The sequence below is a fragment of the Penaeus monodon genome, chromosome 14, assembly GCF_015228065.2.
Source record: "Penaeus monodon isolate SGIC_2016 chromosome 14, NSTDA_Pmon_1, whole genome shotgun sequence".
Lineage (NCBI taxonomy): Eukaryota > Metazoa > Arthropoda > Malacostraca > Decapoda > Penaeidae > Penaeus > Penaeus monodon.
The window spans coordinates 15,399,994-15,404,993 of record NC_051399.1 but is presented as its reverse complement, the minus strand read 5'-3'; the positions used below and the strand labels follow the sequence as shown (position 1 = coordinate 15,404,993).

Sequence of the window (5,000 nt, the reverse complement as noted above, 5' to 3'; positions counted from 1 at the left end):
CACCCACACACCTCATGCTGTCCTTGGAGCCGTCCGGTATATAAATGAAAAAAGGGAGATGTTTCACAAGGATCTTCTCTGAACCTCTGGCGTACCTACACCTCCGGCGCCATGGCACTTGGCTGAATGAAAAGAAGCCAGGCTTCCATATAGAAAAATTGGGGGTTTCCCAGGGCGCTTATTTGACTGAACCAGGTATCGATGGTATAGAAGATCTTATACCGACTTTCTCGACGAAGGTCGTGAGTCTCGTGGCCAAGGCCCTAATGCCACTATTGCCATTTGGTTGGCATCAGGTACTCGAGCCACCTTTGCGGCATAGCTCAAGGCTAACTGGCTCGCGTCTGAAGTTCGGAGGGGAGGTACTCCTGACTCCACCTCAAGACACTCGATCCGAGTGCACTTCAAGGGCTCCAAGACACACACGCAAACAGGCATTCTGCACAGCATCCCAAAAACCTTTCAAAAAATTGGTCTCGATGCCGAACCATACACATTGACCCCTAATCTACTTTAGACCTAATCAGGGCTTTATATACCATTAGCAAAGACTGTCTTCACTCCCCATTTTTTACCGAAATGCCTTTAAGAAATTCCAGTGCTTTTTGCCATTTATTTCTTTAACTGACGCAATGTGGTCTTTCCAATTGAGTCTACTATCAAAAAGTAGCCCAAGAAAAGCAGAATTTTGAATAGGTCTTGGGTGGTATGTCTATAGTTTAGCCTGATGTTTTCGGCTTTCTTCCTACTGAAAAGATTAACCCAATAACTCTTTCGATGGAAAACTTAAAACCCACTGGAGGCCCCCAGTTATGAATCATATCCAGTGCCATTGGATGCGATTTTGCTGAGAATTCTTCCTGGCATTGTGCTGAATGCCATATGCACAATCCATCAGCGTACGTGTGTATTTAAGATTCCGAGGAGGAGCTGGTAAGATGTCATTGATCATACATAGAAATATGTTTGGTGACAGACACTTCCTTGTGGGACCCCGTTTTGCCTGGACAAAATTTCCGAAAAAGTGACCATTGTCCGTAAAATAATTTTGACAGCAAGAACGTTCTGTCAGAAATGAAATTTTGAATAAAACAAGGCAAGTTTCTACGTAATCCAACGCATAAAGTTTTTCTGAGTAGGCCATTCGCCCATGTCATGTCGTAGGCTTTTTCTATATCTAAAAATACTGAATCAAAAAATCTTTTTGGCAATGGCCTCTTTTTGAATATTCTGTCCAGCTTTAACACTAGCTGATCCGAGAGTTGGCGTCCCTTACGGAGCCGCACTGCTCGTCACTAGCAAATTAACTGGAATTTAAAATGCAATAGCCTACTGTTACAATTTGTTTCCATGACCTTGCATAAGCAACTTGTCAACGCATGGGCGGTAGGAGCTGGCAAGTCTGTATTACCCCCTCCTTTCATATGGGGAATGATGTGGGCCAAGTGCCATTAGTTTTTGGAAAAGTGTGACTTTTTTCCAAATTTTCATTGGACAATTCTAGCAACTTAATCATGTCATCAGATGAAGATGCTTCATCCATCTCATATCGAATCTCATCGGGGCTCTGGGGATGTTCCTCTACAGCTTCTAGGGCTCGGACAAAGCTCATCCATTGTTAGATCTTGTATTGTAATCAAAGTCATCTCCTGTGGCAAAGTGAATTGGTTGCAGCTCCGCCTCTTCCTTGAAATGGTCAGAGTTGCGATGGTAGTTACGAGCTCTTGTATGAGAGAACTGCCTGGGGCGATATGGTTAGTCAATGTCTCTAGGTGAATCGAAATTTAGTGCCCTCGTGGATGATGTTATTGATTTTGAAAGATGATGTTTTTCTTATTGATATTTAATTGATAGTGGACCAAACCTCTGGATATTTTTGTATGCCTATGCTTGTAGAGACAAGCTAGCTCCGCCGGAGTCCTCTTTTTGCTTGTCTTATTACTCTACGAGCCCTAGCTCTTGCTAGTTTGTTAATTGCAAAAGTTATCTCATTTGTGATGTTATTTTTTTGAAAAGCCTTAGGCCTTATTGCGTCGGCACACAGCGCCCTGCCGCAATCTGTTGTCCACCCATGGAACTCTATGCTTAACGCTATCTGTCGAAGTTTAGGAATGGATAGCAATGCTGCTTCTATAATCGAATTCTGCATATAGTTTACTTTATCATTCAAGTGGTTTCCTTCCTTCTCCAACAAGTTCGAGCTTTGACGCTCCTTGTGAAGGCGCCCGTCTGCTCTTTTTACGTTAAATTTAGGCGCTGACGCGTTTCTCACTGTGTCGCATGGATAGTTAATCAAATAGAAGATGACGCTTCCCAACGAGTCGTCATGGTGTGCCACAGGCACTTTGCTTCTATTGATGAAGAGACCATTGATAAGTCAAGCTCAAATTAACCGGTATTATCGTCCACCCGCGTCGGACTAAATACCATCATTTCGGAAGGATTTAATCAGACTCATTAAAGCAACTTAACTACTTGCTCGCGCCCTACCATCCACCCGCAGGAACCCCATAACGTATGATTGAGCATTACATCGCTAAAATTTACTTTTATTTGTGGCGAACGTTCCTGAAGAGCAAAGAGCTCATCATAGGCTATCACACGCATCAGTGGACATAAAGTGAACATATGGCCAGATACTGGCCCTTAATTTTTACTTTGCATTTCGACACAACTCCGAAAGTAGAATCAATAGTTCCACTTTCTGTAAAAGGGAGGCTTTTTGGTGGAATTGTACATGGCGACTTTCCGCCTCCACCCCTACCCTCACGACCTTCCGACATAAATGGTAGTTTCCTCAGCCGAAACGACCTCGGTCAGACACGAGGTTTGTTAAGGCGTTTTCTGGAGACTATATAATCGTAAGCATAGGACGAGTCTAATATTTAAGGTCATTTTACTTTAGATCTAAGACTTCGACGTTCCCATTTTATAATGGTCGACTCGAAGATTACGTTTTATGGGTTTTGGAAGTGCCTTGTCCCCAGTTTTTTTCCTTCTTTTTCTGGGAGGGGAGCGCCTCCTCTCCCTCGCTTCCGGGGACCTCTCCTCGGGATGGTTTTGGAGACAAGAAGCCTCCATGTCCTGCACCTCCGGCGAGGGAGCGACTGACAGATTCGAATCTGCTTCTCTCACGAAAGCGATCGCGAGCCAGACGAAGTCCTCACAGGAGTGAGCCCGGACGGGAAGGTGCGTTCCGGACCTGTGATTCAGTAAGCATCTCCTTATTATGTTTTAGACTGGGTTTGATGCAGTCATTTGATCAACCTAATTTGGTCAGGTATATACTTTAATATTGTAATTCCTTTAAACGTCTGTTTAAAGTTCATCAATTTCTTTATCCTTACCGCAAGCTGTTGGCTGACATCACTTGCAACTAGGGGTGGTTAGTTACTGCTTCCGGCCTAGGACGTAGCGGGTTTGTGGTGTCAAACTTCCATTTCCTCTTAGCTTCAGTATAACCTAACTTCATGTTTGCTCATATATGATAAGTCTCGGTTTCCTTCTCATGATGCTACACTCAGCAGATCTGACTGTGGGGATCTCCCAATTAGCAACATTTGGAATCTGGCTAGTATACATGTAATGGGTGTCCCCACTGGGCTTCAGCACATTTCCGGCAACAAATTTACTCGAGTCTTTTATCAATACATCCCCCCTTAATGAGTGTGTCGATTTTTGGCATCTATTACAATGCATTGGCTTTTGGACATAGGTCTTAATGTACACGTTTCATAACAGACGTTGATCATACTCTGGGATTTTATTCAAAGCAAAGGTAAAAAAACACAGTCCAGTTTCGTTTCGCACATTCCCGTCCTTCTTGGTCCATACAATGAACTTCCACTACGTCTTGGTCCTTCATGCTCTCAAGAATTTCACATTTCTTCCATCGTCCTCAAATCCCTGTGAAAGTTACTCCCTTACAGGTATTTGGGGGGCCAATAGAAATATTTACTTTACTCGAAGATCATTAATTTGCCGTCAGCTTAAGTAAATCCTTTAATTGGGGTTGTATGTACTTTTAACAGGAGGCTTCCATCATCGCATTTTTTGACAAAATCAAATCGCCGTCCACTTGACCATCCGGACCTTTTGATGATAACAAGGGGTTCACCGTTCAAAAGCATGATTTTCATTCCACGCATTTCACATTTCGCGAACCTCGCATTCGCAGTTGGGATTTTGAAAAGTTGTCTTCTCGTTTTGGTCGTTAGTGGGGGTTCCGTTGTTCAAGTCAGATTGGTCTGAGAGTGGTCATGAGTCGTCGCCCCTCCTCCTTGAGAGAGAAGTGTAGCCGGGGTAGCATTCATCTTGGGTCTCGGACCAGGTCCGACCCCTTGTCTCAAAAATTTTTGTCCTGAAGGGGATCAAGGCTCTTAACATTTTTGGTAATCAACCTAACAGCAATGCTAAGAGAGTAAAATCATTTTTATTCGCCTAACCCCCAGTGGAAAGCCTGGTTGCGTTCTCCAGTACCACAGGCGAGGATTGAGTTTATGTGTTGGACACTTTCCCTACCGCCCGAACTTGCCTAGGCAGGTAACGGTAATAAGATGCCCACCCCCCCAAGCGAATCGGGAGTTCACGAGGAACTACCGTAGGCCTCAGGAAAGTCGACATTAAGAATGAAGAATATAGAAAACGACAATAGTGCGCCCAAGGACGCCCGCAGACTATGGGCCTCCTACCCGGTGTCAAGCCCAAAGGGCTACCCTGGTGTAGAAGAGAGCTGCGGGTCTGAGGTGGGTGCTGATACGCCTACTGTACCTCGTGTCACCTGCACACCAAAGCACTGATGTGCGTCAAAAGCACAATACATGGATCTGTAATTTAGCAGGATTTTACTTTAACTGGATTTACTTTTATAACTCAGAAACAACAATGCCTAGCGAGATGAGAGGCCCCGGCCTCCAGGGTCAGCACTTGTGGCACAAGACATTTTATTTTGTTGCCTTCTTGCGTTTTTAACAAGGTGTTCGCTCATCAAAGATTCGACC

General features: G+C 44.3%; 1 protein-coding gene across 1 annotated transcript in view; it reads left to right on the top strand.

The window, feature by feature from the left end:
* LOC119580595 (dual oxidase-like) overlaps positions 1 to 5,000 on the top strand; it is a 108,829-nt gene that overhangs the window by 87,534 nt on the left and 16,295 nt on the right. The window lies entirely within an intron of this gene.